The 10,497-nt window shown below is 51.9% G+C and overlaps 1 protein-coding gene across 2 annotated transcripts in view; it reads left to right on the forward strand.

Moving 5' to 3' along the window:
* The first annotated feature begins 1,521 nt into the window (after positions 1–1,521).
* Positions 1,522–10,497, forward strand: part of PC (pyruvate carboxylase) — a 112,899-nt gene continuing 103,923 nt past the window's right edge. The window contains exons 1-3 of one of the 2 annotated variants that reach the window (XM_011942400.1): positions 1,523–1,582; positions 5,439–5,626; positions 7,749–7,787. The gene's annotated coding sequence lies outside the window, so the exon portion shown is untranslated. Of the gene's footprint in view, positions 1,583–5,438; positions 5,627–7,748; positions 7,788–10,497 lie in introns of both variants that reach the window. The other variant, XM_011942399.1, reaches the window with a different exon arrangement.

A 10,497-nucleotide genomic window follows, 5' to 3' on the forward strand; every position in this document is an offset into this window, starting at 1 on the left:
ATCACTATTAATTAATATATATGAATCTGTCTGCTCTCCTTTGAAGGCACGATTTTGGTGTGTTTGTGCATTCCCTTATCCCTGGTTGGCACTGATCCCAGTTTACGAAGTGGTAAATGAAAGTAAAAATCTCGGACCCCCCACCCCGCCCCAATTCATGCGAAAGTGAAGATTAAGCCTCGAAGCTGAGTCATTGCAACACCCTCTTCCAAAAGAATAGCTGTTACTAGCATTAGGCATCAGCCAGATCCACACGGAAAGGTAAAAAGCCTCAGGCATCTGGGAAGGGCTGCCCCCACAGATCATTCACAAGTAAATTCTTGCTGGCCTCCGATAAACAAGGACAGGTCAATTGTAGCTTCAGGTCTACAGTCTAAGTTTAGCTCCTAAAGACTCCACAATAAGAATGTCATCACAAGCTTATTTTCCCAGGTGCGGAACAAAGTCAAGACTCTACCTACTCAGAGACATCTGCATAACTGACTCTTCCTTTACTCTCTTTTTCTCTTCAGACATTCATCTTATCTTAAGTGGATTTACCGGGCACTAGCTAAAGTCCCATAGGAATGTTAACTATTGTCCTAATCGTCTACTTGCCCTTCTTCCTACATACCTTCCCCTCACTCCCCCTTTAAGGAAATGCATAAATACTAAACCTCCCGAAAACCTCTTCGGAAAAACAACCACGGAGGTGTCTGTGGTTCGTGTTTTTCCCGAGCATGCCCTCAAACTGGATTAGTAAGCCTCGATGATAGAGGCTTATGCCTCAGTCACTCGTTCCACTTGTCAAAGCTTTCCTCTCGTGTCTCAAACAAGCGTTCCAAACCCCCTAGGTCCTGAGCAGCTTCGCTCTGCAGATTACAAACCCGAGACTCAGAGGTTAAGTGGCTTGCCCAAGGTCACACAGACGGACTCCAGACCCCCATAATCACCTACGTAGCTGCTAAAGGACACAGTCATGTAACCCGTGTGGCACAAGCGCCTTCTCCTTCCTCCTGCCCTTCGCTAACGTTAGCTTTTCCTGCGACCTCTTCTCCGCTCGCCAGCGCATATCTGCGTCTAGCCGGGATGCCTGAGCCCCAGTGCGATCTGTTATGCTTGCAGCTTCGGGAAACACGTGCTACTCGGGTGAATGAATCGAACGTCCCCACCCCCGCCGACAGCCAATAACTGCAAGTCGCAGCCCGGCCACTTCCGCCTATTGCGGGCGTCGGCCAGGGTTCGGCGGCCCACGTGAGGCTCCCCAGACAAGGGAGTAGGCGGTGGTGCGCCAGGGGCGGGCTCTCCCAGCCTCGCCACTAATCCAGGCGCTCGCCGGGGACGGGAGGGGCGGGGCTGACGTGGGGCGCCAAGGCTTAAACGTGACGGACAGGCGGGCGCAGGGAGGAGTCCACAGCCTAGTGGCGAGGAGTGACGGAGAACACTGCCCAATAACGGGAGGGGTTGGGCTGCCTGGGCCAATAGGAAGTCCGTAAGGCGGGGCTGGGACTGCAGCAAGTTCGGTTGCACGGAGACCGCAGCTGTTCTCTGTCAGTGGAGGCAGCGGCGGTAGAGGCGGCGGCGAGGACTCAGCGGCGAGGAGGTGAGTGTCCGCCGCGCTCCGCAAGGTCCTCTTCCCGCCGCGGGTCGGAGCGGGTGGACGTGCGCCGCCGCCGCCGCGAGGGACGTTTATGTAAGGGTCGCGCGCGCAGAGGCGGTGCGGGCTTCGCGAGTGACGGCTGGAGGAGACGGCGGTGCGCGACACGGAGTGCGCCGCCCCTCCCCCTCGCGCGGGGGCTCGGCCGGCTGGACCCGCCCCCGGACCCGCCCCCGTCTCCAGCCCCCAAGCGCCCGTCTGCTGCGTCCTCCCGCGGGCTGCCTCATTCTTGCTCTCGGGCCCATTTTGCAGATGGAGAAACTGACTAAAGCGCCTCGCGCGAGGTCCCTGAGGGTTCGAACCCAAGGCTGTCAGGATCGGGAGCCCAAGTTGTCCCCATCGTACTGGATGTGGCTCAGCTCTGCAGGAAGCCGCGGCGTGTAAGGCGAGGGCTTTCCTTGTTCCCGGCGCTCGCACTCCGCCTCCCGTAGGATCTTCCACTTTGTTTCAGACGGGGAAGCTCCAGGCGCCCAGACGCAGTGATTCGCCCAAGGCGGGAGGTGGGGCTGGGCTCAGCCCCTTATTTCTCCAGCTTTTAGTAGTTTACAAAGCGCATCAGAGTCGGAAGCCAAGTCCCTAGGTCCCTGGCAACTTTGAGATTCTTTTCTTTTATTTTTTTAGACAGGGTCTTGCTGTCACCCCACCCAGGCTGGAGTGCAGTGGCGCGATCTCGGCTCACTGCAGCCTCGACCTCCCGGGCTCAAGCGACCCTCCTGCCACAGTACCCCAGTGCTGGGACTACAGGCGGGCGCCACCACGCCTAGCTAATTTTTGTATTTTTTGGTGGAGACGAGCTTCCGTCATTTTGCCCAGGTTGGTCTCGAACTCCTACGCTCAAGCGAGCGGCCTGCCCTGGCTTCCCAAAGTGGTGAGATTATGTGCGTGCCTGGCCTGAAATTTCAGTGCGTCTCTGGCCTGAAATTCTTAAAAATCAGATTGTGTCTTATTTTGTGAGAAGAGGTAGGCCAGGGCTCCTTACCCCTTCTCCAGCTGAGAAAACAGGCTCAGAGAAGTACCAACACTTGCTGATGACAACCAGAACCTCCAGAGTGCCTGCCATCTGCCTCCCTGTTGCTCCCGTACCCACTGCCACCAGCAGCCCTGGCTGGCCTCCCCCAAGGCACCCTATCCTTGTGTGTGATGCAGACACTTGTGCTGGGGGTGGATGTGCTCAGCATTTCTCTCACTTGCAGCTACAGCTTCCTGCCTGCACGCTCTCCTTAACCGTTGAACTCTTAATCACATTCTTTTGCACACCTACAGTGTTCCTGTCCCTACACGGGGCTGAGAGACAGCGTGGGTGATGAGGTCAATCCTTGTCCTACAACTGCTGACAAACCGATTGGGGGAGAGAAAAATAAACAAAACCTAAGCAGCAAGACAGTCTGCTGCAGATGTTTGTAGAGAGCCTAGTGGGCGAGGTATTGGCCCTAGGAGGACATGGAAGAGGAAGTTCAGTAGAGGCCAGTAAATCACAGCAGACCACACACTAAAGCAAGGCAGAGGAGAAATGGCCTGGAAGGAGGTGGGCTTGGGAAGGCTTCGTGGAGGAGGTGAGTGGTGGACTTCTTTTTGATGCCACTGGCAGTGGAGAAGCAGTGATTGGATTTGAGCAGCTAGAAAGTTTTATTCTGGAGAGGTTTTGTTAAAGTGGTTTTTGAGACGGAGTTTCGCTCTTGTCACCTGGGCTGGAGTGCAGTGGTGTGATCTCGGCTCACTGCAACCTCCACCTCCCGAGTTCAAGTGATTCTCCTGCCTCAGTCTCTTGAGTAGCTGGGATTACAGGCACGTGCCACCACGCCTGGCTAATTTTTGTATTTTTAGTAGAGATGGGGGTTTCACCATGTTGGCCAGGCTGGTCTCAAACTCCTGACCTCAGGTGATCTGCCCGCCTCGACAGCCCAAAGTGCTGGGATTATAGGCGTGAACCGTCACACCTGGCCAGTTACAGAGGTTTCAAGCAATTAGAACTGGAAGAGGAAGGCTGAGGAAGGTGGAAGGAGAATGTAGAGGACACAACTTCCCTGTTGGGTGTAAGCAACTTGATTGGTCACTGGGAAGAGGCCTCTACAGGAGATGTACCCAGGTGAGGGCACTAGGATTTGCTAAGGTGCTGGTAAGTCAGTGACTGGAAGCCAACCTGAGGAAGCAAGATTAGATGCAAAGGTAGACCGGGCTGGGCGCGGTGGCTCATGCCTTTAATCCCAGCACTTGGGGAGGCTGAGGTGGTTGGGTCACCTGAGGTCAGGAGTTCCAGACCAGCCTGGCCCACATGGTGAAACCTCGTTTCTACTGAAAATACAAAACCTAGCCAGGCGTGATGTCAGGCACCTGTAATCCCAGCTACTCAGGAGACTGAGGCAGGAGAATTGCTTGAACCTGGGAGGTGGAGGGTGCGGTGAGCTGAGATCGCACACCTGCACCCCAGCCTGGGCGACAGAGTGAGACTCCCTGTCAAAAAAACAAAAAAAGACAAAAAACCAAACCAAAACAAAAAAAGCCTGAAAGGCAGGCAGGGCTCTGAGGGCCCAGCTGCAGGCCTGAGCTGTGGTTTGTACATGGTATTCTGGTAAGCTCCCTGAAAGCAGCCGACATTTGTTTACTAATGGCTTCTCCACCCTGCCATGCTCTGCCCTTAGGGAAGGGGCTTTGTTCACTACAGTTGCTCGGGATCTGCTTTTTGAATTAATTTAGGCTGTCATCCAAAGTTTCCTTAGTTTACCCCAGTGTACCCTCATGTGCCGTATTGCCTTCTGTCTTTCTACTGAAGCCCGCTGCAGCCTGGCTGACTCGGTTCCCTGTGTCAGTCCTCACCTCCAGAATCTCCCCTGGAAGGTTGCCCCTGGTAGTCCACAGTGGGTCCCCCAGGCCCTTTGCCCCTTTTTGTCCTGCTCCTTGCTTTCACCAGGTCTCATTTCTGGTGCGTGCCTCAGGTGCTGTGATAGGTACCTGTCCTCTCAAGACCACCACTCATGGGGGCTCTGGGACCAGTGGCAGGGCAGGACCTCAGCTTCACTACTCTCATCCCAAGCCACAGTTCCCTGTGTCCCTCTTCTGTCAGTCCTCACAGTCCCTAACAGTGCCAGGAACAAGTAGGTGCTTAATGAATGTTTTGGGTGAATTAGTTGAAAAGGGAGCCAGTGAGGAGAGAAGGGTGAAAGATGGGGAATACGGAAAGGAGTTACCCTTCAGGGTGGCAGGGATGGCCAGCACCATGGTCAGTATGGCAGAAAATCTGGCAGTCCACATTTCTCACTGGCACCTTCTGCATGGGCTGGAGGCCTCATTCAGGTCAACATTTTCTGTTTTTTTTTTTTTTTTTTGAGACGGAGTCTTGTTGCCCACCCTGGAGTACAGTGGCACCATCTTGGCTCACTGCAGTCTCTGCTTCCCGGGTTCAAGCGATTCTCCTGCCTCAGCCTCCCGAGTAGCTGGAATTACAGGCGCCACCCTTTCGCCTGGCTGATTTTTGTGTCTTTAATAGAGATGGGGTTTCACCATGTTGGCCAGGCTGATCTCGAACTCCTGACCCTCCCAAAGTGCTGGGATTACAGGCTTGAGCCACCGCGCCCGGCCTCTGGTCAACATTTTCATTGAGGATGAGCATGGCTTTCTCTTTGGCTGCCTCCCAATATTGTCCTGCCCCTATCTGAATGGGCACCGATTCTTGTTTCCTGAAAGTTCCCACTTGGGGGCAGGTTTCCCACCCAGAGGCGTCCTTCACAGCAGCGGGGCATTTTGCCTGCTCACTCTGAAACCTCACCTGGGCCTGACTGACCATGCCTTCCTCTCTTTCTCTTAGCTGCCTTCTAGTCTCACCTGTGGACACTTTGCCAAAGGAGTCGGGCCTGACGGTGGAAGATGGGAAATGGCCAAAAGAATAAACCATTTCCTCTTACTTACCGAATGAAAAGCTTGCCTCATCTTGGCGTTCAAGACTCTCTAATATGATTTCACCTGTTGGGCTCTTTCTTCCATTTGACCCCGCAGGTACCCTCTTCTGTGTCAGCCCCCATAGTGAGATTAGTCACTGTTGCCCCAAACTCACTTCTCATGGTCCCCCCTCTGGTCTTGTTCTTGGTGACTTTGTTTTCTGTAGGGCCTTGCCTCTTATCTTGTCCTGTCAAAATTAAATTATCCTTCAAGACATGGGACTTTATGAAGGCTTGCCAACTCTATTCAGTTGGACTGGGCTCTCTTTTCATAACAATGATGGTGATAAGTAATGATTTATTGTTATGAATAATAAAAGCCAACTCCTGTGTGGTGGTGACGGCCTTGCTAAGCCCCTTACATACACATAATGTGATTATCACAACAATCCTATTACAAAGGTACTATTAGATCCATCTCTTACAAATGGTGGACTCTCATAGGTGAGACATAGAGAGGTAAAATAACTCGCCCAGAGTCACGCAGCCAGGCAGGCTAGGCAGGCTCACTGCTGGAGTGCGTCTCACATGCCATCCCATTTTTGCTTCTTTTAACAAGCCCCCAACAACTTGCTTTTTGGCACTTTGTGGGCAGAGCCTGAGTGTAGATACAGTTCCTTGTGCAAAGCATGTGCTCAGTAAATATTTTATTGACTTGAGTGCCCCAGACATTGAATTTCAGTCTTGACATTATCTGCCAAGGCAGCTGGTTTTCTCTGAACAGGGATTTGAGCTTGCTGGCCTGTGTTTCCATTTTGCTGTTCATTGACTAGTGGCTAGAGCAGGTGTGGCTTTTTCAGAAATAAGCAGTCGATAAAACTCCAAAAAGTGAACACACAATACCAACTGTGGGCTCCTGTGGGCATAAACACGAGGTGTACTCTTAGTGTGGCAGGGAGGGGTCTCTGCAGAAAAGGATTTGAGGAAATAGCCAGGAAATAGGGAACACATTTCAGGTCACGTAAGACAGCTCCTTATTAGTGTCAAGTTGCAGAGTGAGAGAAGAACCAGAGTCCCAGTATTCAGAGGGAGCTCCTGAAGGATTAGAGACAGCTCTGCGGAGATGCAGAGAAAGCGGGCCTGAGGCTGGATGGAGTGGGCAGGAAGAGAAAGCACTTCAGATAAAACAAGAGCTGTTTCTAGAACTTCTTGTTCATGTATAGTGGGTGTCAGAAAAGGGTTTTACTTAAGTGCTTCCCACCAAGCCTGTCAGTTAACGTCCCAGTGTGTGCCCTGTGCCAGGCATGATGCCAGTGCTGTGCGTGTGCTGCCTCATTGGGCATTCCCTAGAACGCTGTGAGATGGGCGTTGTTATTATTCCCATTTTACAGATGAGGAAACAGACTTGGAGTGATTACAGAGCTGCTGTCAGAGTAACAAGGGGTGCAGTCCAGGCAGCGGGACAGCAGAGCTGGTGCTTCTAGCCCTGTACCCTCCTGGTGCCCTCAGAGACTCCCCCAAGATGGAAGCAAAGAAACGGTTCTCGGCCAGGCGTGGTGGCTCACGCCTGTAATCCCAGCACTTTGGGAGGCCGAGGCGGGCGGATCACCTGAGGTCTGGAGTTCGAGACCAGCCTGACCAACATGGAGAAACCCTGTGTCTACTAAAAATACAAAATTAGCTGGGCGTGGTGGTGCATGCCTATAATCCCAACTACCTCAGGAGGCTGAGGCAGGAGAATTGCTTGAACCCAGGAGGCAGAGGTTGCGGTGAGCCGAGATCGTGCCATTGCACTCCAGCCTGGGTAACGAGTGAAAAAGTTCTCTGGGTTCTAAAATCTGTGTTCTTGGCTGCGTGTGGTAACTCACACCTGTAATCCCAGCACTTCGGAAGGCCGAGTTGGGCAGATCACCGGAGGTCAGGAATTTGAGAGCAGCCTAGCTAACATGGCAAAACCCCATCTCTACTAAAAATGAAAAAATTATCTGGGCGTGGTGGCATGCGCCTATAATCCCAGCTACTCAGGAGGCTGAGGCAGGAGAATCACTTGAACCCGGGAAGCAGAGGTTACATTGAGCCAAGATCATGCCACTGCACTCCAGCCAGGGCAACAGAGCCAGACTTTGTCTTAAAAAACCAAAAAAACAACAAAAAAAATCAACTATGTTCTTGCTACTCCTGTTTTCTCTGGGAAGTTCTTGGAGCAGTGAGGGTAATGCTATTTTTTTCTTTTGCTTTAGATACTGTCTGCCTTCTGGAGAGCTGACCAAACACTAAGGGTAAGTCCTGTGCCTGAATCCAGGCTGGCGGGATGCGTGGGGGTCTTCCCCAGGAGCAGCTGTGGATGCCAGCAGTTTGGCATGTCAGGTCTTAAGCTCAATGAATTAAAAAAGGCTGTGCTCTGATTTTTGGATAATATCCATTTAAGCAGTCTTGTGTGTTTCCAGTTGCTCTTGATTTTTACAGGAAAGTGACATCTGGCTCCCTGCTGGCCCCATTTGGCATCTGGCCAGCCTAAGCAGAATGCCCTGCTTCTGGAAGGGTATGATCAGCTGGGGAAGCTGGGCAGGAAGAATCCCAAGGGGCCTCTAAGAAGACCCCTTGAGTCAGCGTGGAGAGCAGGCAGCTGGGGTGCGAGGTGGCTCTGCCAGCTGGTTGTAAAGTCACTTGACATGGGTTCCCGGAGGGTGACGCTCAGCCTTTGCCAGTCACGGTAACAACGGGGAAAAGGGAACCTGCCCCTTATTCCCCTGCAAATTTTACAGGCATGTGCCACCACGCCTGGCTGATTTTTTTTTTTTGAGACGAGTCTCGCTCTGTTGCCAGGCTGGAGTGCAGTGGCGTGATCTCGGCTCACTGTAACCTCCGCTTCCTGGGTTCAAGTGATTCTCCTGCCTCAGCCTCCAGAGTAGCTGAGAGTACAGGTGCGTGCCACCACGCTCAGCTAATTTTTGTATTTAGTAGAGATGGGACGTCACCATGTTGGCCAGGATGATCTCAATCTCTTGACCTGGTGATCCGCCCACCTCGGCCCCTTAGAGTGCTGGGATTACAGGCGTGAGCCACCGCGCCTGGCCTAATTTTTGTATTTTTAGTAGAGACGGGGTTTTACCATGTTGGTCAGGCTGGTCTCAAACTCCTGACCTCAGGTCATCTGCCCTCGTCGGCCTCCCCGTGTGCTGGGATTACATTACAGGTGTGAGCCACCGCACCTGGCCTCTACTGCTTTTAAGGTTCCACCAACATGGATTTCCCTGGTGGCAGGTGCCTGGGAGATTCAGTGGCCTCCCCTCAGCCTAAATTCCACAGCCCTCCAGCCGATCCCCTGCTAGTCCAGTTCCCTCTTCCCCTGCTGATCTGCCGGAGCAGCCGAGCCAGGGAGCCAGGTGCTCTCCCAGCATTTGTGACAACAATAATGCTCTTCCCTTCAAGCCCGCTGTGGCCTTGGGGACTTTGTGGCTCAGGGACAACTTTCTCCAGAGCTCATGTCCAGTGCTGAGTGGTACAGGAGTTTTTTTCGGTTTTCCTCAGACACCCTTCATGACACAGGAGCTGGTTTCCTGTGTGAGATTTCCCACAGTCCTCCCTTGGACCTAGGTCTTGGGCCAGCAGGCGCCGTCTGCAGGCTACTGTTGAGTAAGGGCAATGGGCTCGTGGTGGGAATGGTCGTAACGTGGAAGAACTCCACCCTCCGCAAGTTTCACCCCCTTGTTCTCTCTCTGCTTGCTCTGTCCTCTTATTCTTGGCTGATAGAGATGGATGTTATTTCTCTTACTTGCACCCCTACAATGAGAGGTGGGTGTGTTGGAGAATCCCCCCAAACCACTTGTCTTACGGAACTGAAGAAACCGAAGCCTAGAGAAGGCTGGTTAGCAGAGTCCAAGATGCTGATCCCATTTTTTTTTTTCTTCTTTTAAGATTGCCATCTTTTATTGATGTCTTCCCTTTGATCCATCAGTAGAGAGGGAAAATCAGTCACCAAGAAGGGACCTCTTCTTCCAGGTCATGTAATTTGTCGAAGCTTGTTTGGCTCCTCCGTTCCCAAGGCTCTGCTGAGTTGAGCTTTGCCTAGGGACTAAGGCTCTGCGGTCTGAGCTTGTCACCCTCCCCTCCTCTTCAGCTTTCTCCTGGGGGGACATGGATGTGGCCCTTTGTTGTGTTGTTAAGTGTTATGCCTGAAGGCATTACCCCAGGTACTCCCAGCACTCTCTCGGGTTCCTTGCTCTTGTGTTACCTCTTTGTCCTGATTTGCCTCGAGACCAGAGAAAGGGGTGGGGCGGGGAGGTCACTGGACGGCTGGGAGTACATTTCCACTGCCTGTGTCTGGAAGGGCCTGACTGCTTCTGTGGCAGCTCCTCTCCTGACGACATCCACCATGACATCACGAAGAGGCTTTGGGAAAATTCCACGACCTGGCTGTGCTGAGTCATACTTAGTCTCTGGGGATGTGTGTCACCTTTCCCATGTCTGTCACCGGGCGCTGCAGTTACTATGAAGTGACACATGCTGCCCATTTCTTACGTTTGCACATCACTTTATGCTTCTCTGAGAGCCTCTTCTCACGCACATGCTGTGTATCAATATGAAATGTATTAATATTAAATAATTAATAATAATTGTATTATTTATTCTGGAAAATATTTCTCTCTTGCAATGGGTGAGGAGCCAGAGGTTCAGAGAGACTAGAGACTAAGTGACTTGGTGAGTTTCGGGTGACGGGTGCGTGGCATGTCTGAGGGAGGTTTGGATGCCACACCCACTCTTACCCCTGGATTTTTATGTAATGCAAATGTTATACAGAAATTAATTTGGTCAAAAACAATTGATTTTCAATATGCTAAAATTATGAATTCAGAACCTAGTTATTTTAAGGGCTAGTCTTTTAAGTTTAGCTTGTAAGTGTAGCCTATAAATCTTTCTGATCTGTTTACAATTCTAGGATATTTTAACAGTCACTTTCAGTGGCTTTTTTTTTTTTTTTTTGAGATG

The sequence above is a fragment of the Colobus angolensis genome, unplaced genomic scaffold, assembly GCF_000951035.1.
Source record: "Colobus angolensis palliatus isolate OR3802 unplaced genomic scaffold, Cang.pa_1.0 Scaffold21, whole genome shotgun sequence".
Lineage (NCBI taxonomy): Eukaryota > Metazoa > Chordata > Mammalia > Primates > Cercopithecidae > Colobus > Colobus angolensis.